The following is a 26,095-nucleotide window of genomic DNA, read 5'->3' as shown; positions in this document are numbered from 1 at the left end:
CAAACCCTGGCTGATGTGTTAAATATACATGCACATCAGAAAATCCACAGCCAGTGGCGAGAGTATACTGAGAGGCATCTGCCAGATTCTGACTCCTGTTATGCTGATTTCTGACACTGCATGAAATCTGTTCCATAGGGCCTCTGTGAATTTCTTTCAGAAGGAGATGATGGGATGTGAGCACAGTCTATCTTTATGTGCATTCACCATTTAGGAAATGGTTCCTCCATTCAGCCATTATTTTGCAAATCATTCCTGCTACTAACAAAAATAGGACACTTAGGGTATATCTACACAGCAAGGCCAAAGTCAAATTAATCTACGCATCTTGAGCTATGTCAACTGCGTAGCCGAAGTCAAAATAATGTAATTCAGCTGTTGGCGCTGTCTTCACAGCAGGAGGTCAAAGGACGAACACTCTTCTTTCGACTTCCCTTACTCCTCATAAAATGAGGGTTACAGGGTCTGAGTAAGAAGTCCTCTAGCTCACCATTATTTCAAAATAACGGCTGGCAGTGTAGACACGCACTATGTTATTTCAGAATAACATCAGTTATTCTGAAATAGCACTGCTGTGTAGACATACCCATGTGGAGCCAGCACCCAAAGCTTTGTTCAGCATAGCAGTTCTGTCAACACCAAAAATACAAAAATCACGAACTAGACCCGGGTGGGGGAGGGGGAGAGGAAATCAAAACTATGTTGTGGTTTTTGGTCTGTGTGACAGTGTGGGTGTGTCTAGACTACAGGGTTTTTTCAAAAACAGTGGCCTTTTTTCAAAAAAAACTTCCCCTGCGTCTAGACTGCCGCCATGTTCTTTCAAAATTAAATTGCAAGAACACAGTGGTTTTTTTGACCACAGTAAACCTCATTTTACAAGGAAGAACACCTTTTTTCGAAAGTGCTCTTTTGAAAAAAGTGCTTTTTCAAAAAAAGGTGTTCTTGAATGTAAACAGGGCTTTTTCGAAAGAGAGCATCCAGACTGCCTGGTTGCTCTCTTTCAAAAAAGCGGCTTGCTTTTTCAAAAGAATTGGTTGCAGTCTAAACGCTCTCTTTTGAAAGAGGCTTGTATTCTAGACATACCCTGTGTGAGTAGCTTAGGGCTAACACACCTGTCTGAGCACTTGGTAAGCATCCCCATATGGGGAAAATTGAGGAGATAATTCATTCAGGATTGAACAACTAATCAATTAATAAAGTGGCTCAACTCCTTAGCTGAGGAGAGCTAGAAGAGAGACAGGAAGAAGGGAAGGTTGGAAAAATAAAAGAAGCCCAGGATCTGAGAGACAAGATCTTCTCTCATGCCGTACCTAGGGAGAATGGAAGACCCTTGAGCTATGGGGAGCATGTTCTATTGTAGTCACACTGTAAATAACACAGTTCATGTTGAACTTGTCACAAGTTGTGCATGAAGACTATTTCTGGAAAGGAATCTAGAGTAAGGGAAACCCACTCTGTGACAAGTGGAGGTTTATCTAAAATCTTCCACTCTCCAGTGTAGGAGAAGGGCTGGAGAGGAGAGCCAATACGATGTAGCAGCCGGGGCACCATGGAAGGACTCCTGCACTAGGTAGTGGAACAGCAGAAGGAGCTACAAAAAACTCTCCAAGAATTCCAACCGACCCAGTGACAAGAAGAAGAGTCCTTGTTATCCTGGTAAACAGAACACTGCCACCAGGCAGACACATGTACTGCAACAGTTCATGGAAAAGCTATTGACAGAGCCCTGCAAATCCAGGAATATCCGCTTTATATCCATGAGTATGCACATTTGCAGATATGGATGGCTCATTTTTTGTGGATATAGATGCAGATACAAAATTTTGTATCCGTGTAAGGCTCTAGCTATTGAGTCTCTTGGCAGGGGGAGAACCTGGGCAGCAGGCTCAAGACTGCAAGGTAGGCCTGACAGATGAGTTCAATGCTTTTTTATTAACATCTGAGTGGGTAGCGGCAGGAGTAGTCTGGGATAAGATGGTATAACCCTCTCTTGGCTCCCCACTTCTGAGGAGAAGCCCAAGACTCTTACATGACATTGTGTGGTACAGCCATCTTAGATCAGATAGGACTGTTTCCAGAAAGGTATGGGCCTAAAGTTTTCATCAGAGAAGACACGTCCTAGACCTTTTGCCCAAAAAATTAACTGATTGGTCCACTAGGTGGCTGAGGCCAGATGACCAAGAAATTGTGGAGGTCATGGATCCATGATTTTGAAGCAATTATTACAGACCCTCCCTGAGGTCAGTAGAGCTGAGCGCAGAGTCACCTTAAAAGCTGCCATAAAACTCATTGAGAAATTTGTGGAAGAAGGCATCCCTAATCAACCAGTGCATCCATTTAGAGGACATGGTGTAAGGAGGAAATGAGGGGAACCCCAAACAACAGACATCAGGAAAGAAGAGGAAGGACAAAAGGGAGACCCTACCCATATACTGACAAATTGCGTATAACCAACGTGGGGTTTCCGCACACTTGAAAAGGGACTGTCTCTGTATGGATTGTAATTTCACTGATTTCTGTGGGTAGACAGAAACTGTTTGGGGGCAATCAAAACAGACACCTACTATTTCTGTGATAATGGAGTGCCAACAAGGCTGATACATCTGCCACTATGTGCTCATTGGCCAGGAAAGACTGGTGAAAACCCTGTTGGAGGGTGCTGGGAGAAAAAGGATGTGTATTCGCAGGCAAGAGAAATTATTTTCCAGTGGCCAGAGTACCTCTAGAAATTAAGGGAACATTAAGATGGAAGCACATTGGGGTGATTAGGCCCTTGCTCTGCCTCATATCAATCACAACAGATTGGAGACCTTCTATTTTAAGGAAGGAAAGAAATCCTCAGAGCCCCAAATGGCCAGAAAATGCAGACAGGCACAGTATCACAGAATAGGTCCAGAACCTACATGGGGGACAGAAAAAGAAAATATGGTTATGGGACATCATAGACAGGAGACATCTAAGGAACCCCATCAGCCTGGTGGACGACATTCCCCCAAGATTGAGGAGAATAAAAAGTGTCCAAAACTAGAACAAAATTTGGTAAAGAAGGTAGGTGAACTGCTATGTGAAAAAGATTGAGGGCCAAAGTGATCGAGAAGCAGGGGAACTGAGAGTGATGAAAACCTGGAAGAGACACAAAAAAACAAGGATTAAGCCCAGTTATTAAAAATAAGGACAACTGGGCAGAGACAGATGTAGGGATTAAATCCCACACCCCCAAAAAAACTTAATGCAGTTATTGTGGGTGGAAAACTTCCACGGCAATAACCAGTTAAAAATACCCATGGCCACAGAGAGGATGATACCCCTCAAAGGAAAAACTGAGCTTGGGTGAAGGAGAAAAAACCCCAACATAAACAAAAAGCAAGGGAATGCATGACAGAGTGAGAGTAGCCTTATGCTAACTGACCCTTACGGATACTTGGCAACCATACCCACATGGGGAAAATTAGATAGATCTTTGGTCCAGGATTGAATATTTAACCAATTATAATGTGGCTCAGCTCATCAGCTAAGGAGCGCTAAAAGAGAGACAGGAAGAAGGGAAGGCTGGAAGGAAGGGCAAGAGAAGCCCAGGATCAGAGGGTATGTCTACACTACAGCGCTAGTTCGAACTAACTTAGTTCGAATTACTAAGCTAATTCGAACTAACGCGTCTAGAACTAAAAACTAGTTCGAATTAGCGTTTTGCTAATTCGAACTAGCAAGTCCACATTGAGTGGACTCTGAACAGGGCTTAAGGATGGCCAGAAGCAGTGCCGGCAGGGCATCAGAGGAGGACTTAGAGCGTGGAGATGCTGTCTCAGGCTAGCCGAGGGCTGCGCTTAAAGGGTCCCGACCCCCACCCCGGTCAGACAGTTCTAAGGGGTGCCCCGCTTGAAAACCAGTCCTGGCTTGGAGTGCCCGGAGTACCCACACTGGGCACATCACACCACTCGGCCATCAGCCCGGCTGCACTTGCCGCAGGCTGCCATCTGGGGAGAGGGGGCAATCGGGGGGCTGCAGGAGAACTTCCACCCCCAGAAGCCCGCAGAGCCAGCCCAGTCCTCCCCATCGGGGGCTCGTACCCCATTCCTCCCTCACCTCCTTCCACTTACCCTTCCCTAGCCCCCCTTCTTATTGATGTACAAAATAAAGATAACGTTTCTTCCTACATTGACTCTGTCTTTATTGAACAAAACTGGGGGAGACTGGGAAAAGGAGGTGGGAGAGGGGAAGAGAAAGGCTGGGAGAGGGGAGGGCAACTAACATGATCAGGGGTTGGGAACAGGTCCCAGATGAAGAGAGGCTACAGAGACTGGGACTGTTCAGCTTAGAAAAGAGGAGACGGAGGGGGGACAGGATAGAGGTCTCTAAAAGCAGGGGTTGGGTGGAGAAGGTGCATTCATAAAAGTTCTTCATGAGTTCCCATAAAGAAGGACTAGAGGACACCAAAGGAAAGGAATGGGTAGCAGGCTTCAAACTAGTAAGAGAAAGTTGTTGTTCACAAAGCAAATAGTTAACCTGCGGAACTCCTTGCTGCAGGAGGCTGTGAAGGCTACAACTAGAACAGAGTTTAAAGGGAAGTGAGATCAAGTCATGGGTCCATGGAGTAGTCTTAGCCAGGGGGTAGGAGTGGTGTCCCTGCCCAAAGTTTGTGGAAGGCTGGAGAGGGATGGCAGGAGACAAATCGCTTGATCATTGTCTTCGGTCCACCCTCTCTGGGGCACCTGGTGCTGGCCACTGTCAGTAGACAGGATACTGGGCTAGATGGACCTTTGGTCTGACCCAGGACGGCCATTGTAAGCTCAGGGCTCAGGATCGGGGGTCTCAGTGGACCCCCTTGATTTTCATGCACACCTGCTCCTGGGTGGCCAGGCTGGCAGCTCTCCTGCCCTAGACGGCCACTTTCCTGTGCCTAGTGCTGAGATCGTGGACGAGGTCCACGATGTCCGCACTAGCCCAGGAAGGTGCCCACCTCTTGCGGCCCAGGGCAAGCTCCCGGGAGCCGCCAGCCTGGTCCCGGGAAGAGGGGGTGGGCTGGGGGACATCGGGTGGGTGGCTCTGTGCCATGCCAGGTGCAGGGTCTGCTGGCTGGGTGCTGGCAGGCTTGCACCTGGCACGGGCACCGTAGCCAGCCCGTGCCCCTTTAAGGGGGCCAGGAGGGAGGCATAGAGTTTCCCTGGTGTTGGCCAGAGTGGCCACCAGGGAAACCTGGGGAGGGCTAGCCTCCCACTAGTTCGAATTAAGGGGCTACACACCCCTTAATTCGAACTAGTAAGTTCGAACTAGGCTTAAGCCTCGTAAAATGAGGTTTTCCTAGTTCGAACTAAGCGCTCCGCTAGTTCGATTCAAATTCGAACTAGCGGAGCGCTAGTGTAGCGGCTATGAATGTTAGTTCGAACTAACGTCCGTTAGTTCGAACTAACATTGTAGTGTAGACATACCCTAAGAGAGTTGAAATCTCTCCCCAGTCTCATCCTGTGCCTACGGAGAATGTAAGAACCTGGAGCTGGGGGAGATGTATTTTGCAATAAGCACACTGTAAATAAAGTACACGGTGTTGAACCTGCCACAAGTTCTGCTGAAGGCCTATTAGCTGAGAAGAATCTATGGTGAGGGACTCTCACTCTTCGAAACTTTGTCTTCAAAATGTCCCAAGTGCATTTAACCAGGCATTTCTGTAGAGCAGGTAGGAAAATGAGAAAAACAGAGTGACTCGTTCACAGGTTTGGTGGAGACAGCATATCTGCCCTGAGCTATTGGGCTTCCTTCTGTGCTCTTCTCCTCCTTCCCCTTCTGAAAGAATGGAGTTAGCTACTCCCGCTTCCCTGCCCAAAGGCTGCTCTTCCCCCAGAGAAGTCAGCCAATCAGAGGGGTTTTTTTTCCTGGGGCAGGGATGAAATTTGGCAGACAGCTGGAGATTTTGGTGTCTCTTGCAAGGCTACTGCCCAGCTGAAGTCATGTTGTTCAGTGGAAAGTCTAAGAGCTGGCAATACTGTCCAGACTCCTAAAATTAGACATTCACTGAAATATAATAGGAACTTTACCTCATACTGTAATCTGACTTGCTGCAATACTTGCTACCTACCTATCTCTGTTGAACTGGACTCAGCCAGGATGCAGGTGAGCATTAATACTGTTTTTTGCCACATAGCAGTATGACCATTTTGGTGGAGTCAATAGACCTCCCTGTCAAATCTGGTCCTTAATAGAGAGTTTTTCCTTGTCACTCCACATAAGAATAGTTAATAGAAATCTGTATTTTATATAAATATAAAATACAGATTTCTATCTCTTGGTAGGGAGTGGTGATATTTCTGTAGCTATAGTTTGTAAGTACCCAAAATTATACTTTTTCTAAAAATGACATCCTTTGGTAATGCAGAGTGTACCTCTAGCTCCTCTCTGACTTAGGTGTCATCTTCTTCACTAAACTAGTCAAAATAACCTTTTTAGCTATTCTAAACATATATTAATAATGTTAAGGTTGTGACATGAAATGACAGAAGCCAGGAAAATTCAAAGTTAAAGCTGACACTATATCCTCAGTTCACACTGGTGGGATAAGACAAGACAATGGCAGTCTACATTTTGGAATTCCCAGGCTTTTGTTCATTTGTGTCACAACCTTCATCCTATTTAAACAAAGGGTTCTCTTATCTTTTGAAAAAAATTGTCTGTGCATTTTCTTTTTGTAATATTAGTTTTAAGGTGTTAAAAGTCATAGAATGGTAGGAGACAGGTAACCTGAGAAACCTTAACGACGCCTTTGGCACTGGATAATTATCTTGTAGCTAAATTGGCCCAGATTCTCAGCATGATGCATACAGGTACCTGCCAAAAAAATCAAGTTCCATATTTTCTTCTCAACCCCAGGTTTTTCTACCACCCATGAAGACACCAGTACATGAAGGGAGGGAGGGAGGGAGGGAGAGGGACAGGGTGAGAAAGAGAGAAAGAAAGAAAGGATTGATTGCCTGCCAACCAGGTTCAATTAGTTACTCTACCACTAACTTTTTGAGTGACCTGCCTGAGTCCTCAATCTGTAAAACAAGGATATGAATTCTTCCCTACCTCATGGAAGTATAGGGAGGATAACTACATTAAAGACTGTGGGGAATTCAGCTGTGACAGTAATGGGGCCCACAAAATTTTAGGACTGGAAGGGATCTCAAGAGGTCATCTAATCCAGTTCCCTACACTCATGGCAGAATTAAGTAATATCTAGACCAGGAGTGGGCAATAATTTTGGGTCAGAGGACGCTTAAAAATGTTTTGAAGTGGCCCCAGGCTGCCCAGAAGGGGCAGGGCTTAAACCAGAAGGGACAGGGCCATGATGCTTCTGGGCTACCCTACCACCAGACCACTTATGGTCTGTGGGTGGGGGGAGCCCCTGTACGCCCCCCCGTCCCACTAGGCACCCAAGCCCATGGCAGGGCGGGAAGAGGCTTCCCACGCTCCCCTACCCACAGGGCAATTAGAGTCTGGGGGCGTGGGAGCTGAGCAAAGCTTTCTTTGCCCTGCCTCTGCGCTGCATGAGCATACAGCACTTTGAAGTGCTGCATGCTTCTCGCAGGGCAGGATGAAGTTTTGTTCACTGCCCTACCCCCAGACCCTTGTTGACCTGGGGGTAGGGTAGCAGCAGGGCCTCCACAGGCCAGATCAACCCGGTTGGCAGGCTGAATCCGGCCCGCGGAGGCCCTTTTGCCCACCCCTGATCTAGACCATTCCTGACAAACGTTTGTCAAATCTGCTCTTAAAAATCTTCAATGAAAAAGATTTCACAACTGCCCTAGGCAATTTATTCCAGTGTTTATTCCACCCTGGCAGTTAGGAAGTTTTTCCTAACGTCCAACCTAAATTTCCTTTGCAGCAGTTTAAGCCCATTGCTCTTGTCCTATCATCAGAGATTCAAGAGAAAAAAATTTCTCCCTTCACCTTGTAACAAGTATTTATATACTTGAAAACAGTTATGTCCCCTCTCAGCCTTTTCTTTTCTAAACTAAACAAACCCAATATTTTCAATCTTGTCGCATAGGTCATGTTTTCTAGACCTTTATTCAGTTTGGTTGCTCTTCTCTGGACTTTCTCCAATTTGTCCACATCTTTTCTGAAATGTGGCTCCCAGAACTGGACACAATACTTTAGTTGAGGCCTAATTAGCACACAGTAGAGCAGACGAGTTACTTTTCATATCTTTCTTATGACACTCCTGCTAATGCATACAAGAATGATATTTGGTTTTTTGAAACAGTGTTACACAATTGACTCATATTTAGCTTATTGTTCACTCTGACCCCTAGATCCCTTATCGCAGTACTCCTTCCTAGGCAGTCACTTCCCATTTTGTATGTGTGCAATTCACTTTTCATTCCTAAATGGAGTACTTTGCATTTGTAAATAGCTAGATAGCTATAGAAGGGTTATTTCTGCTTAGATAGATGTAAAACATATAGGTTATCACTGCCTTCAATTGCATCAATAACATAATTTTTATACAATATTCCTCTAAAATTACAGATGTCTAGCTCCTTATTTTAATGGGATGATATAACAGGTCTAGAGGAATTCCAGCATAATAACACCTACGCTCACTCCCACCCAACCAATCTATATGCTACCACTGCTTTTCATTTCATAATTTCCCTTTTAACCTCTGTATTTCTTTCACATATTTAGTCCTCCACTTTCCCCAACTCATTTTTCACACTTGTAAAACAGGGTAGTAATACACAGTCACATCACAGGGGTATTGTCATTAGAGAACTAGCATGGGACTAGGGGGACCTAGGTTTATCTTTGCACTCCACCAAAGGCTTCCTCTGTGACACTGAACAAATCACTTTAGTTTCTTTTTCTGCCTCAGTTCTCTATCTGTAAAATTGAGATGATAATACTGTCCTGCCTCTGAGGGTGCTGTATGGAAAAAGTACATTAAAGATTGTGAAGTGCTCAGCCATTACAACAACAAGAGGCAGGATGTCATGTAAGTACCATAGATTTGTAAGTTTCCTCAGAGGACAGGAAGTGGTATCAGGGTATCACTTCGTGTTTTTCATCAGTAATGGTTTGTTCTGAAAAATGGCAGTTCCCACAGCAGAAATCAAATGAAACTGCCACCCAACGCTGACCCCAGGCACCTAAGAATGTTGCAACTCTGGCCCCCTAAGTCCTATGTACCCTTCAATACAAATGGGAATTAATGCTGATGAAATGCACATTATGCAGGGTGCAAGTGATTCCATGTGCCTATAAGGCCAGCCTTTTCCATGCCTGAAAAAGTTTACTGTCCTAATAGGGCCACGCCCACTGGAAGGAAAGGGCAAAAGATTCTAAGATGATTTATGGCAACATTTGGAGTCTTGTCTATTTCCAAAATGGGATTTATATAACCCATTTTGTCCCTTATCTGCTACATTTCTCAATAACAGCAGCTGATATGCTGCTACAGGACATCATGCTAGTCACCCACAGTTTTGGAATTTCAAGACTAGACAAAGTAATACTGAAAAGGAAGATTGTTAGTCTGTGAGAAGAACTAGAGAAATAAGATGCCAGCCTATTCTTTAGCCCTTAACACACTGCTCATACTGAAACTTTCCCATTGCCTCTTCACTGTGTCTGGCAATCTATTTATTCATTTCTCTTGGTGCTTCCATCTTGGAAACTTGTCATTCAGTGACATGCTAGGCATTCCAGGCTTTCACCAAAAGAAGTTTAAAAGGCTCAGAGATCTGAAACATTTCATACATTAACACATGCATGTAGCTGGAGGGGCAAAAGGAAGGCTAGACAGAAAATCTGGAGAGGTGAACAACCAAAGTTATCAGGATGTTGGGGCCACTTTTTGAATGACATGAGTCATATTCTCTAAATACGGCACTTTAGGGGTTCCACATTAACACGTATCCCAGACTTTCAGAAAAGTACTGAGTTTACAATGAGAAAGCAGGGGTTTTTTCTAACTGCCAGCCCTTCAAACTCATCTGGAAGTCATGATGAATCTTCCGACTCATGCATCTATCCCAATAATAAAGATCCTGCATACTTTCACCAGACAACTACATAGCTGTTATAACTAGGCAACCCTGTTGGCTTCAAGTTATGCTCTCAGTTGCACCCAGATGGATCTGGTGTTAGTTGGAAGAGCACAAATAGAACAGAGGGCAGCATTAGAAGACAGTAAGTTTGCACAAATTTGCTCTTCCCTTCGAGTTGAATTAACTATACAACCAATGGTGAATGAATAAGAAAACAACCAAGTTAACTCTCCCAGTGTTGTGTTGATTCTGCAGATCTTGAAATAGGAAAAGCACAGCAGATTTGACTCTGAATAAATAAAGGAGTTTGATGTTAAAAATGTCCAGACTTATATAGTGACAGATGGCAAACAAGGAGCAATGGTCTCAAGTTACAGTGGGGGAGGTCTAAGTTGGGTATTAGGAAAAACTATTTCACTAGGAGGATGGTGAAGTACTGGAATGGATTACATAGGGAGGGGGTGGAATCTCCATCCCTAGAGGTTTTTAAGTCTCGGCTTGACAAAGCGCTGGATGGGATGATTTAGTTGGGATTGGTCCTGTTTTGGGCAGGGCGGTGGACTCAATGACATCCTGAGGTCTCTACCAGCCCTAGGATTCTATAGCTACTGTTTAGATTAGCACCACACTATCAATGTCAAAGATTTAAGAAAAATCATACAAAATGTAGGATGGTTATCCAAATGGAACTAAATCTTTGGAATTTCACCTTTTCTTTACCTAGTAGATGTATTACACAGTCAGAACACAGACAGTCTTACCTAGCAGTCAGAGCAGGAGTCAGGTGTTGGATATCAAGTAATCATAGAATCATAGAATACTAGGACTGGAAGGGACCTTGAGAGGTCATTGAGTCCAGTCCCCTGCCCTTATGGCAGGACCAAATACTGTCTAGACCAGTGTTTCCCAATCGGTGCTCCAGGGAACCCTGGGGTTCCGCGAAGCAAAATGAGGGTTCTGCGAGGAGCCGGCACTGCCCCACCCCCTCTGAAAGAGAGAGAGCGATGGCTAGCCAGCAGAGGCATGGGGTGGCGAGTTGTATGGGCTCATGGCGCCTATGCTACACCAATATTTGGAGCTGGAGTGGGCACCGGCCTCCCTGCGCATCCTCCCACCCTGGCCCCAGAGCCTCTCTCCCCTGTCCCTGTCCCCGTCCCATCCCTGCTGTGCACAACCTTCACTTAGATCCCCTTTGCCAGCTGCTGCTGCTCTGCGCGATGTGCTCCAACCGGTGGGCAGGAAGATGCCCGGGCATGACGTAATGTCACGGCCCGGGATTTTAAAACTGCTGGGCGCTGCGTTACGCCGCGCCACGCGGCTGAGTTGTGGGTTCTGAATCCGGGGATGGAGCACAGACTCCAGCCCCGCAAAGTGGAAGGCAGAGGGTAGGGGAAGGGGAAGGGCTGGGAGAGGAAGGGGCTTATGCAGAGGGGAAGGGGAAGGGCTGGGAGAGGAAGGGGCTTGTGAGGAGGGGGAGGGAAGAGGCGAAGGCACCAAAAGGACAGAGTAGAGGAGAGACAAATGCCAGGGGGCCAAGTGCAGACAATGAGGAAAAAGGCAGGAGGGGAGGTGTCAGTGGGAGGGGGACAGGGTGATGCTGGGAGAGGAGAGGGTAAGGGCATTGGAGGCTAGAGGGGGGAGGAGGAGGTGCTGGGAGAAGGCTTGAAGGAAGGGGTGGGCATGAGGAAGGCCGGGATGGAGCAAGGCATGTGTGAGGGCACAGCGGCATGAGAGGAATGGGGGCAGAGGGTAGTGAGGGGGTGGGCATCAGAGAAAAAGAGGGCAAAGGAGTTAGGGGCAGTGAGGGAAGCGGAAGGCAACAGGAGGGTGCAGGAGTAAGAGAAGGTGCAAGTGCCAGGGGATTCTGGGGGTGAAGCAGAAGGGCAGACATCTGCAGGGGAGGGACCACCACCAGAGGAGAAACGCAGGGCAGGTTTGTAGAGGGAGGTGTTAGAAGAGGGGATGAGGAGGGGTAACTCACATGATCAGAGTGGGGCTACTGGAGGAGTGGGCACAGGGAGGAGAGAAGGGCTGGTGGAGGGGGGGCAGGTTGCAGGAGGGCTGAGGGCAGTGATAAGGGCAGGAGTCCGGTCAGCAGAGGAGGGTGAGGAGTTGGGAGGCAACAGGCACCAGGGGAGTTGATGGAACAAGGGGAGGAGAAATGGCAGCAGAGAGAAAAGGTAAAGTTTTTAAAATATTTATTAATAACTTGGGTGCCACAATGGCACATCCAAGCAAGCCATATGAACTCAGTACTGGTGCACAACACAAAATTAATTTTGCTCATGCAAGGAAACTCTTAGGCTATGTCTACACTGGCAGTTTCTTGTGCAAGAACATCTTGCGCAAGAGTTCTTGTGCAAGAACACGTCCACACTGCCATGTGCGAGCTGTGCTTTTGCACAAGAGCATCTATGGCAGTGTAGATGCTCTCTTGCCCAAGAAAGTGCCGATGGCCATTTTAACCATAAGGCTTTCTTGCACAAGAAATTCATGTTGCCTGTCCACACTGGCCTCTTGTGCAAGAACAATTGCTCAAAAGGGCTTATTCCTGAGCAGGAGCATCATAGTTCTTGCGCAAGAAGCCCTGATTTCATACATGAGAAAGTCAGTGTACTTGCGCAAGAACACACGGACAGTGTAGACAGGAAGCAAGTTTTTGCGTAAGAGGGACTGCTTTGGCACGAGATCGCGCCAGTGTAGACAATCCAAGGGGAGAGAGGGAGGCAGGGGAGGGGGGCAAGGCATCAGCGCTGGCTCAGCATGTCTGCATGGTTTGGGGGAAGGTGCAGGGAAATTGAGCTCAGTTTGGCTGCAGGAGGAGGGAGGTGCTGAGAACAGGGGCTAGACTCAAGAGGAGGGCGGGGCAGGGAATCGGCGCTTGGCTCAGCAATTTTGTGAGGCTTGGGGGAGATGCAGGGAAATGGGGCTCAGCTGTTCTTTGGGGGAGGCATGCAGGGAACCAGTGCAGGCCTCAGCTGGGCTGAGGTGGATGGGGGAGGGCATACAGAACAGACGGGCAGCTCAGCTGGGCTGTGAGGGGCTGCAGGGAACTGGTGCTGCACTCCCTTGGATTGTGGGAGATGGTTTTGGGGGAGGTGCAGGGAACCAGCAGGGGTGGGCAGCTCAGTTGGGTTGCAGGGAATAGAGGTGAAAAGAAGCCTAGTGGGGGGGAGGAGCCAGGAGCCCTGAAATGTCCTCCCCTGGTCCAAAAATCCCTCATCTGGGACCCGACAGTTCCAGAGGGTGCCAGATCAGGGAGGTCCAACTCCTACCCAAGTCCCCTCCTTGCACCCTCCCTCGTAGCCAGACACCCTACCCCCAATCTGCTCCTGCTCCCTCCCCCTGGAGACACCCTACATCCAGCCTGCTTCTGCACCCTACCTACCACCCAGACTTTGCCCCTTCTGCCCCCCCCCACCTTCCTCCCAGATCCTGCACCCCATCCCTATCCCGCTCCTTGGCAGCCCTGCCATCCACCCTAGCACCTAGCACCACCCTGGCCCTGGCCCCAGCACCCTGCCATTCACGCTAGCACCCAGCAGCACCCTGTTCCTTGTCCCAGCACCCTGCCAGTCACCCTAGTGCACAGCAGGACCATGTCCCTGACCCCAGCACTCTGCCACCTGCCTGCCCCAGCACCCCGCCACCTGAGCCAGCATACTTCCACCCAGCAGCACCCTCTCCTCAGCCCCAGCACCCACTTTCACTCTGTCCCCTGCCCCCACCAGCACATTTGGGACCACATTAGTGAGGCTTGGGGTTTTCTGGAGGGTTGTTGGGTTTTTTTTGCATCTCACTTGTGTGGCCCCAACTGACTTTTCTGTGGGTCAGTGACTTTTGACTCAAAACAGGTTCCTCACCCCTCTATAAATAAAGACAATGCTAAAATCTTTTGAGTTTGACATAATATTTTATTTCAAAATGAAGCCTGGCCAACAAGCCCCCAATTGGGGCGAAACCCCCATCTCACTGCAGCGTCATAACACTCCTGCACCACCTGACCCCAAATCTGAGCCTATCATACACTGGAACCCCCTGTCCTAAGCCTCTTACATCCCCAAACTCCTGCATCCCCACATCCTCAGTCTTCTGCCACAACACTCCTGCACCATCCACACATCACAAATCTGTGTCCTGAGCCCATCATACTCACAACCTTCTTGCCCTGAGCCCCTCACATATCCAGCCCAAACTCCTGCACCCTCGCATCCACAAGCCCATGGCTTGCTCAGCATCCCAGCCTTCCATCTGAGCCCAACACTCCCGAGCCTGGAGCCCCCTCCCCGAGCCAGCATCCCCTCCTCCTGCATCCAGAGTCCCTCCCAGATCTTGTACTTCTCACCCCTTCCTACACCTAAATCCCTCATTCCCACCCCACACCTCCTGTCTCAACTTAGTGAGGGTATGTCTACACTACCCTCCTAGTTCGAACTAGGAGGGTAATGTAGGCATATCGCACTTGCAAATGAAGCCCGGGATTTGAATTTCCCGGGCTTCATTTGCATAAGCGGGGAGCCGCCATTTTTAAAACCCCGCTGGTTCGAACCCCGTGCAGCGCGGCTACACGGGGCTCGAACTAGGTAGTTCGGACTAGGCTTCCTATTACGAACTACCGGTACACCTCGTTCCCAAAACAGACCCCTGCGGAACCCCACTTGTTATACCTTTCCAGCAGGATTGTGAATCATTAATAACTACTCTTTGAGTACGGTTATCCAGCCAGTTACGCACCCACCTTATAGTAGCCTCATCTAAGTTGAATTTGCCTAGTTTATTGAGTTTATTGAATTTGCCTAGTTTATCATGCGAGACCGTATCAAATGTCTTACTAAAGTCTAGGTAAGTCTAAGTACCACATCCACCGCTTCTCCCTTATCCACAAGACTCGTTATTCTATCAAAGAAAGATATCAGATTGGTTTGACATGATTTGTTCTTTCATCTACCAAAGATGATAGCTAGAGGCTCAGATATCTACTCTATCAGCTCCTTGAGTATTCTAGGGAAGTCATGATGAATTTTCCAACTCATGCATCCATCCTAATAATAAAGATTCTGCATACTGTCTCCAGACAACTGCATACCTGTTATAAATAGGCAACCCCGTTGGCTTCAAGTTACGCTGTCAGTTGCACTCAGATGGATCTGGTGTTAGTGGGAAGAGCACAAGTAGAAAAGAGGGCAGCATTAGAAGACAGTAAGTTTGCACAAATTTGCTCTGCCCTTGGAGATGAATTAACTATATTGTCAGTGTCAAAGCTGAGAGTCAGGGTGCTGGCAGGCATGGAGGATCAGGTCTACCAAAAGATGATAGTCAGGGAGTAGGACCAAGTGTTGCAGGGGAAGCTGTCTTAAGTAAGGAGAACGCAGTTGCACAAACAACCTCCTGGTTTAAACAGAAGGTGAGAACCAGTCAGACCCTATAGTGTTCTTCCAATCAGCTCCCAAAACTAGGGGCTCTGTCAGAGTTCTGCTTCTATTCTGACAATTATCTAGTCAGTATATGGCAGGTTGAAGTGCCCTGGTGCCTAACTGCTCTCTGGGCCAGGACTCAAGATCTGCAATGCTTGATAACATGCCGAGAGGCTGATGTACTTTCAATCTCAGGTACTCATATGATATCCATTACTGTAATAGTTGAGCATCTTTCAATCTTTATTGTACCTGTTCTCACAACTTCCCTATGAGGCTAGGCAAAGCTATTAACCCCGTTTTACACATGGACAATTGGGGCACAGACCAAGAAAGGGACTAAAGACACGAGAAGTCATTCTTCTACTCTACTCCGTACTGATTAGGCCTCAACTGGAGTACTGTATCCAGTTCTAGGCACCATATTTCAGGAAAAATGTAGAGAAACTGGAGAAGATTCAGAGGAGAGCAACAGAAATTATTAGAGGTATAGAAAACAATACCTATGCGTCAAGATTGAAAATATTGGGTTTGTTTACTAGAGAAGAGAAGACTGAGAGGGGACATGATAACAGCTTTCAAATACCTAAAAGGTTATTACAGGAAGGAAGGAGAAAAATTATTCTCCTTAACCTCTGATGATAGGACAAGAAGCAATGCGTTTAAATAACAGCATAGGAGTTTTAGGTAGGACATTAGGGAAACCTTCCTGTCAGGGGGTATGTCTACACTTGCACCCTAGTTCGAACTAGGGATGCAAATGTAGGTGACCGAAATTGCTAATGAAGTAAGGATTTAAATATCCCACGCTTCATTAGCATGGTCTCCCCAGCGCATTACTCTGCTCAACAGCTGTTTTGAAAGTGAAAGTGTGCGCCGGGATGCATTAGTTCGAACCAAACCCCTTGGTTCGAACTAACGTTACTCCTCCAAAAATGAGGAATAACGTTTGTTCGAACCAAGGGACTCAGTTCGAACTAACACGTCCCGGCGCGCACTTTCACTTTCGAAACAGCTGACATTTGGAGTAACGTGCTGGTGAGATCATGCTAATGAAGCGCAGGATATTTAAATCCCTGCTTCATTGACTATTTCGAATGCCTGCATTTACATCCCTAGTTCGAACTAGGGTGCAAGTATAGACATACCCAGGGTGGTTAAACATTGGAATAAATTTCCTAGGGAGGTTGTGGGATCTCCATCATTAGAGATATTTAAGAGCAGGCTAGACAAACAACTGCGATGGATGATCTAGAAGGTTCTTGATTCTGCCCTGAGGGCAGGAGACTGCAGAATTCTATGACTAAAGGACTTTTCTGGTGCTATATAGGAAGTCTGTGTCAAAGAAATGAATAGAAATCTATGTCTCCCAAATAGCAAATTACCATTACCCTTGGATCGTATTTCTTTAGTTTCTAAGCAAGCAAGGATGTTGCAAATGCAACATTTTTCTTTTCCTACAAGATCTAGAGGCAAAATTGTCAAAAGTGTCACTTTGCACAAAGTCCACATACAGGCAGTCCCCGAGTTACGCGGATCCGACTTATGTCGGATCCGCACTTACGAACAGGGCTCTCTCGCCCTGGAGCTCGCAGGCAGCGGGACCGCCCAGAGCGCAGCGGTCCCGCTACCTCGACGTCCGGGGCGAGAAAAGCTGCTCCGGGTGCCCCGGTCTGCTGGGGACCGTTTCCAGCAGACCAGGGACACCTGGAGCAAAGCCGGGGAGGCAGAGGGGTCCCGCGCCTCTGAGGCTTTGCTCTGGAAAAGCCTCAGAGGCGCGGGATTCCGCCGCCGCTGCGGCTTTGCTCCCCGTGTTCCTGGTCTGCTGGGGGGGGGGGAGCAGCTAGTGCCTCCCCCCCCCCAGCAGACCAGGCTTTTGTTGTGGACCCTGGGGTAGAGCAGCTGGGGTGCTGCCGGGTTGGTCCTGCAGGGACCTACCTGGCAGCCCAGCTGTTCTGTCCCAGGCTCGAGATTCAGCCGCTGTTGAAACTGATCAGTGGCTGATTCCAGGAAGCTGGGGGCAGAGCAATTCTGCCTCCAGCTTCCTGTAGTCAGCCCCTGGTCAGTTTCAGCAGCAGCAGCTGAATCTGGAGCCAGTTCCGACTTACATACAAATTCAACTTAAGAACAAACCTATAGTCCCTATCTTGTACGTAACCGGGGACTGCCAGTATTAGGAAATTTGGCCAGCACAAAAACTTGTCATAAATAAGCTACAGCACTGCCAAGTATGATTAACTAATGAAATAAACATCACGTTGAGGAACAGAGTATCAGGGATGTTTGTGTGGGACAGGAGACTTCCATATGGGTATCACACGAGTAGAACATGTTCCCAAAACCACTAGTGAACAAGGAAACAGAAAGAGCATTTCACACCATTAATAATTTGCTGCAAAAGTCTGTTCATCTTATGTGTAGCTGTCTTGGCCTACTGAGACACTTTTCTATAAACTCTACGTGCATCAACCTGGAACTGGAACCATTAAAAAATGGTCTGTCTCCTCTCCATCCACAACAGAGTACACAGACCGCAGGTTAATAGTGTCCAAACTCACCCACCTTCTTGGGACTTTTCTTATTATTCAAATCAATAACAACATATATTTTAGTCTAAGCTTTCTCTCTCAGAGTGGCTGTTTCCAGGGATTCAAGCCAGAATCACTTATCCATAAAGACACTCCACATCCCTTTATGCACCCGCTTGCCATCACAACGGAGCAATTATTAACCTAGACATCAATGTGCGCTGGATGTGATTTAACAGAAAAGTACTGAAGTCCTGTAGAAGGTCTTGGAGATTGTCAGCCTGTTTAGGCCATTGAAGTTTCTGATAAATTGTGCACACTGCCAAATGCCCCTTCAGTTTTTGCTGCACACTGCCAGGTTGCCAGAAATTGACTTCATGGAAAACAAAGTATCTTTGATTTTTTTGGGGGAGGGGGGAGGGAGGAAGAGAGAGAACTGTTTAATAAGGCAAAGTTGTAATTTGTTAACATACTACATTAGATATTACTTATTCAGGAGCAAGTTAATATTCAAAAGAACTTGGCTAAATATTTTGGCTTGCTGCCTGAGGAATCCTGCTCCTCTGGGTATACTAAAAAGGGTGACCAAATGTCTAAATGCTTATCCCCATTTTGACGCTCTTCTTATGTACCTACTTGGTGAAAACTGTCCCATTATAAGAACTGTCTAGCACAAACAGTAAAAAAAGAAAATGTGTTGTTCGGCTTAGAGTGTATAGATCCTTTACTGGAGTATTAAGTGAGATGCTATGGGAGCTCTAGGAAGGGGGCATTTTGTCATAAGATGAAGCTCTTCGATAATATCCTACGAAAACTGTCTAATTCCCAGACCATATGTGCAAGTATGTTCCTCTTTCCCCACTACTCCTCCAAAAGGGAGTCACCCTAGTAATAAAGATATGTGGGTTTTAAATGGAGCCAAATGCCGTCTGCATAGTTATTTTACAAAAAAGTTTCTTTATCGCCTACAGAAATTGAAGGTGTATATCCTTTGCCCATATAGGCCATGTCTACACTAGGAAACTATTTTGAAATTACTAAATTCGACTTAAGAACTCCCAATTTAACAAATTCAAACTAGCGTGTCCTCACTATGAGGAAGCATCAAAATTAGTCCAAGGCAGGCTCCATTAATGTGCATGCACTACCTCGGATTTAGAGCCCCAGGATGCACTGGGAATAATTAGCTTGAATTACTCTGAGTAGTAGTTATTTCAAAATAATGGCACCAAAGCATCCACACTGCTGTTATTTTGAAATAACTATTTTGGAATTTGAGTTACTCCTGATGAAAAGCAGGAGTAATTCTGCAGCCCATTATTTCAAAATAATGGTCATTCGGACACTCCGCTTATAAATTTGACTGGGAGGGCATTATTTTGAAATAAAGTCCTAGTGTAGACCAGGGCTGTTGGTCTGGAGACCTGTTCCTCCAGACCAACTTCTTTGTCCAACTCTCTCTCCCATCTTTCCATCTGGCTAATTTTCTTATCAACATGTTTTTCAATCAACACTGCATACATCTTAGAGATTAAACCTTTTGCTCCAGTTTGCTGCTCCTGGGTTATTGGGTTTTTTCATTTTTTTTCTTTTACTTACACATGGAGATTGCAACCTGCCATGGCTTTCTCCCTGCCCAGGAGTGTAAGTTCATGATAATGCAGCAGCGCTGGTGGCTCAATGATCTTTTGCTCCACTATCACACACTGTAAAGCCAAGTAATACCACTCAGTTAGCGGGGCCAATTCCTTCCATCACATAATCCACCTATATCACCCATTATCCAGTGCCCTGATCAGTTCTTCTCAGATGGGAAACAATCACGGTTTCAAGGTGTCTGTCCATCAAACCATAAAGACTGGGCTAATAATCTAGGATTGGTCAGGATGAGAGACTTGGGCAGCAAAATCATTCTATTAGGAGCTAACAGTCTCAGAATGGCTGACAGAGCACATGACACATTTATAACAAGAATTAAGTACATTAGTACAGTTCTGGATCCTAAAAATTAAAATTCTACCTGTCCCAGAGGATGAATGCCACTGAATACTGGTAAGAAGTGCACACACACACACTTTTCCACTAATGTGCATGTATAATGGATTCACTCCCATCTTTAGAGATGTGACAATGTTAAATATCTTTTTGGGGCAGTATTAATCACATCATGCTCTGCAAGTGGTCTGATGAGGGTATTCAGAATTCACACACACATTTTCTATACCACTTAGCGTAGACGACACCAGAGGTCTGTCATGCAACAAGCAACCAACTTGTAAAGAAGCAGTAATTCCTGCAGCAAGCAGCATCTAGCTCTTCCTTCTTATTTCAGGATCTTAACTCTTAACTCAGGTCTTAGATCATGCTGCTGGTGATGCTATTACATTCACACACAAACTGTCTTTCAGAGAAGCAGAAAAACTAGCACACCCATGACACAGTCACACTTCCTGAGTCAGGAGTCCTACTCAGATGGGAGGGACTGCACCATTTGGGAGCTTTATGGATCCACCAAGGTACAGGGAGTCAACATTGAAACATATTTGTAATGTTTATTTACAGAGTTAGGGGAAGATGGACAGTACCCTGGCTAAGGCACTAGGCTATCACTAGGGAGACTTTGGGTTCAGTCCCTGCTCTAGCACAAGCAAAATGCAGGACAATGTAGCACTTTAAAGACTAACAAGATGGTTTATTAGATGATGAGCTTTCATGGGCCAGACCCACTTCCTCAGATCAAATAATGGAAGAAAACAGTCACAACCATATATACCAAAGTGCTACATTGTCCTGCATTTTGCTTCAGCTACCCCAGACTAACATGGCTACATCTCTACCACTGCTCTAGCACAGATTGTGTGTATTGTCTTGGGAAAGTCACTAGGCCTCTCAGTTCCCCTTCTATAAAATGGGTATAATTGTATTTCCCTACCGCACAGGAGTGCTGAGAGGATAAATGCATTACAAATTGTGAGCTGCTCAGATATTATGGTGATAGAGGTCACATAAGTACCTCTTGTTGTCTGTATTTCATATTTAGGTGAGTTCTATTAACTCAAGTAAAGGATATGGTCTGAGAGAAAGACATGGATATTTTATTTGAAGTGTAATTCTTAGCCACTGAGAGGCATAATGTCACAAATTATAGGTCTCCAGCCTCGGCACGCATCACCCGACACTCCAATAACCAACCACATATCTGCAAATAAATAAAATAGCCTCAGAGACTATGAAGAACCAAAATCTAACCTCCTCCCTCCCCAAATAGTTCTGCAAGTGTCTCTTCAGACATGGGTCTAACAAGGCTTTTAAGATTCAGGCCTTGCATAGTTTTACTACTGGAGAGGCAGGTAAATATTTTTGTTTTCTATCTTTTACACCTGGGAAAAATTTCATTTCACTTTAGCAAAGAGAAGGCGGCAAAAAAAAAAATCAAATATATATTTTTCCATGAGAATTTGATTACCAACCTACACAGTTTTGCCAGTTTAAAAATTGTTCTAGCATCTAATAGTTTACAACTGATGCAGTTTAAAGTCCATTTTGCAATTGTGCTGTTATTTAGTGTACTGCTCTTTCCTTGACTGGAGGAAATTGACATGTTACATGATATTACATAAGTAAACCTACAAGCAATCTGCAAGCATGCCTCTTCTTGTATTACAGGGGTAGGCGACTAGGTTATGCCATGTGTTGCCAATGTGTCAGCTGCAAACACCTGCCCATCTTAATGACTAAATGACAAGGGTGGCTCGAAACTATGGGCACAGTTCCTAAAACTTTTTTTCTTTTGTAACATGAGGTCATGGTAGAGAATAGTGGAGTATGTGGGAGAACAACTTTTATATTTACTATAGGAACCTCTAGCCCCAGTTGTTCAGAATCATTGTTCTGCACCCCACATCCTAGCAACATGTCCTTACTTACCAATGTTCTGACCAATGTACACTGCAGTTAGCAGGAAAGATCTTATAACTCTTTTATTAATCTGTTTCCATTGAAGGATGTCAACAACCAGCAGATAAAATCAAGCTTTAAAAAGTCCACATTATTAGCTGGCCAATGGAAACCCAGCCAATCACTTCACAGCACCTAAAGCACTTAGCCCCATGTCAGGGAATCCAGCTGCTGGTTAGGATCTCCAAAAGAAGGTCTCGGACTAGAGAACACTGAAGTTCTAACAGCCCTTACCCATCTCAATATTTCCTCACCCCTCTTACTATCTCTCCCCATTGCTTCCCTGTTTACTCTACCTCTAACCCTGTTTCCATTTCTTTCTACCCCTTTTACTCCCCTTCTTTTCCTCTTTAAGGAACACTCAAAAACAACAATCCTTGAAGAGGTACTTTACCAGTTTTGAAACTCCTTGGGTTTGCCTGGGAGCATTTTTCAAAAGGCCAGCAGCATCATGAAACCCCATCTGAATTGACCAAGATGGGTGGGGAGGCCCTATATAAACTCAGTGACTGAAGAAATATTTCTTGCAGGGAGTCCAGACCTCTAGAGGGTACATGAAGCTCAGGGATTATCCTCTTCTGTCCTATCTTTTGCTGCTTCTGTGGTTGGAAACATCAAGGCATTGCAGGTTTTAGGCTGCTGTGGGGCAATTTAATACTCCGCTCCATCCTGTCTCAATTCAATGGGGATCATATTTGAGGAAAACCTATATATATATATATTATATATATACACAGTGTAGTTCACTACAGCTGGTAGCCCCCTTAACTACTGTGCTTACTATAGACCATACCAGTGTGAACATTCTTGTTGTTTGAAATGTACTAGTTTGTGTTCTCAGACTATTAAGTCCTTTAGGAAAGGTACTCTTGTTTTTATTTAGCATACTTCTTTTCACCTCCCTTATCTATTACAACTGTTCTCTTCAGAAAGACTAATATATTAAGAAGAATGCGGTAATTATGCATGAAAAATAGACAGGCAATTGCATGCATATTTGTCTGAAAATTTAGGTCTTTCTGTTGCCAAAATTCCCTAATTCAGGAGAGTAGTAGCAACAGGTGATGCAGGGCATCTTACTTGCAAAAGCTGTTCTATAGTAGTGCTTTATGCTTCAGTAAGGCCGTACATCAGGGTGATCTTGCAAGATGCTAAACATCCTTAATTCTCATTTAAGACAATGGAAGGTGGGGGTCCTCCACATCTTGCAAAACGGAGATCCTCAGATAGGGGACCAAAGTTCTTTATAAATATTAACTCACAAATAATAATGTCAAGTGGGTATTATAACTATCATACAAAAAAAGTCATGAACAGATCAGGGACTTGCCCATAGTCAAATGAAATTCAGTAGCAGAGTCAGGAGGAGGAACATTGAATGCTGTCCTAATGCCCAGTCCACTGCTCATACTATTAGACTCCACCCTTGAACCTTGGGCAAATCCATAAAAGTAGCATGGGGAGAACCTTAGCCTCCAGCAACAAGGATGGAATGTAAATACTGTTACTGTTTGCTTATTTGTACTGTGATAGGTCCCAAACTTCCCAAGCAGGACGGGAGCTTCATTGTACTCCATGCAGTACACACAAGAAGGCAATCCTTGAGATCAGATAATACAACGGGGACAGCACTATCTTGCTTTAATATTGTCTTCAGTATTAAATACTTGACTGAAATGTGTTCTATTTGCTACATTCATTCATGAAAGTGATATCATGATACTGTTCTAAAGGTGTGTGTAGAGGGGAGCTAAACAGACTGAAACTATTTAAAAACACAGGAGACAAGTGAATTTTAAGTCTATAATTTTGCCAAAATAAATGTTCTTGACTATCAAGATATAAGCCATTTCTGTAGAGCAAAGCTCCTTTTGTTAGAAGTGATTCTATCCAAAGCAAAAGTCAATTAAATTTATGAAACATTACATAATTAGCTCTAAGAAAGTTTCCTGCTTATTCAATAGCTGTTATATCTCCTCAGTCTACAAGTCATGATGATCCAACATCATATCTGATAGCTAATAATTTCATGTATCACTTTTCTTTCAAGCCAATAAGTATGAAGAGTGACAGGCAGTCAAGATCTGCTGTAGTGATAATTTCCAAAGAAACCTTTTGGAAATATACCATGTTTGCTGTTTTATAAATCAGTCATTAGGAGGCAGCAAATGGCTCAAAACCATGCAAGATGCAAAAAATGTTGTAGGAAGTTGAAAAGGGATAGAAAAAACTAGGAATGGAAAAATATATTCTGTATGAGTGTGACTTCCTGAGACTTTGATTGGATTGAAAATATCAGATAAAATTGAGCAAACATTTAGGACACCCCTATTAAATAATTTGGTATATAATAATCCATTAAGCCAGATTTACGTAAACTGCACGTCTCATCTGATAATTTGGTAGTATTAAAGACCTCACAAGGATAGAAAATGCTCACCATGTATGACTTCCCATAATATACTTTCTAAGTTGCTTTCACAATATTACACACATGTATTCACAATTACTACTAACCAAAACATGAAAATAATACAACATATGCCTCATAGCATTTCATCCAAAACAAAGAATAGTTCGTGACTGAAATATCATCATGATTTTGAACTCACTTCAAGTTTTCATTAACCTACATCTAATTAAATATCAGTGCAGGTTTTCTAACATTTTACTTGCAAAGTGTTAATGATAAGATATTTGAAAGACTATAACATTTATATCTTTTATCCAGTGTATAATATAAAACACAGATTAAATGAATATGTTTCCAACATCAGAATTTCCCATGTCTGTGGACTGTTGGAGAAACAATTAATTGTTGCCAGCAAACTTATATCATATGCAATCAGAAAGCTCTTTTATAAATGCATCAGTAGAGAAGTGAGCAGCTATTTAGCAATCTTTGCAAGTCTGTATAGGTGCAAAGAATAAAACTATGGGATGGGTTTGCACAATTATGCAGAACTCCATGTATGGCATTTTCACATGCTGTACTATTCTCTGCACTACATGTATCAATTACTGTTACCAATAGCTTTATAAAATTATGCAGCTATAGCAAAAAATACCAACCCTGGGATATAGAAACAGTTACATCAGAATTGATATATTACATATTAATAACTGCATACTGCTGCATAACATGGCATTTGCAATTAATCTAGTCCTTTCAGCATCACTAGATTTAACATGAAATATTAATAATAAAAACAGACACAAACTTACTATTTGTCAGATGTCCACTTTGTCTTTTGCTTTTGAGTCAATGAGATACAGTAACCTCTAGGAAATCTAGTAGGCAGAAATAAAATAAAATAATAAATATTAATGTGCTAAAGAGAAACTCTAGCTTTTCTGCAAGTTCTTTTTCTCATAAAATTCCACAGGAAAGGTAAAAAAAAGTAAAGTTGAAAAAATATATCTATTTAAACATAGTCCAGCAGTCCAAAAATCCATGACTCCCAAACTTTAAAACATTTAAAGACTCAAAATGTTGAGATTCCGCGAATAGAGCAAAAATCCAAGTTCAGTATCACTAGTTAGCAGTTCCTGTCAATAAGGAAGACTGAATCTCCCAAATAATGATTAATATATTATCCACATTTTTCCCTCTCTCTCTTTCCCTTTCCGTTCACATTTTTCTTCCTATAAAATGCACATAGGTTTGTTCTTCCTTGTACCCTGACTCAGGCCTGGCTTTGAAATGCATTTCAATCTCCCAACACAGACTGCTTTCACTGCATTTAGAGTCCCACCAAGGCCCAGCTTTAAAAGCTACTGATTCTTTTTTTCTGTAGCCTTCCTCACAAAAGAAGGGTATTTTGTAAATTACCAGCTCGTTCAGATCAACAAAAGGTACTTTCATAGAAAGCCCCATTTGATTTTGCTCAAATTTGATTACAAGGATGGAGAAAAGGAAAGGAAGTCAAAAAGAAAAACCCCAGATGGCTTTTTCATTCATCTCAGTGAATGAGCTTTATCTGTGCCTTTTGAAACTGTAGCAGTGGAAAAGCATTTCTGTTGGCTTAAAAAACTTGACAAAAATTATTGGTTTGCCATTTCTCATGTAACTGCCATTGGGAACTGGATGAAAAGACTTTTTCATGGGATCGCCCGCTTGGATCAAAATAATGGAGATTAGGTATTTCATTATAAATTACAGTGGGAGATAGAG

The 26,095-nt window shown here is 44.5% G+C and overlaps 1 long non-coding RNA gene across 1 annotated transcript in view; it reads right to left on the bottom strand.

Annotated features, from left to right (window-relative positions):
• LOC142830803 (uncharacterized) overlaps window positions 1–25,212 on the bottom strand; it is a 427,426-nt gene extending 402,214 nt beyond the window's left edge. Inside the window, exon 1 of the long non-coding RNA XR_012906315.1 lies at window positions 25,147–25,212. This is a non-coding gene — a long non-coding RNA (uncharacterized LOC142830803). The remainder of the gene's footprint in view (window positions 1–25,146) is intronic.
• Between the last annotated feature and the right edge of the window lie 883 nt (window positions 25,213–26,095).

Source organism: Pelodiscus sinensis, chromosome 10, assembly GCF_049634645.1.
Source record: "Pelodiscus sinensis isolate JC-2024 chromosome 10, ASM4963464v1, whole genome shotgun sequence".
Classification (NCBI taxonomy): Eukaryota; Metazoa; Chordata; order Testudines; family Trionychidae; genus Pelodiscus; species Pelodiscus sinensis.
The sequence above is the reverse complement of the archived record's forward strand: the minus strand, read 5'-3'. Positions and strand labels throughout refer to the sequence as shown.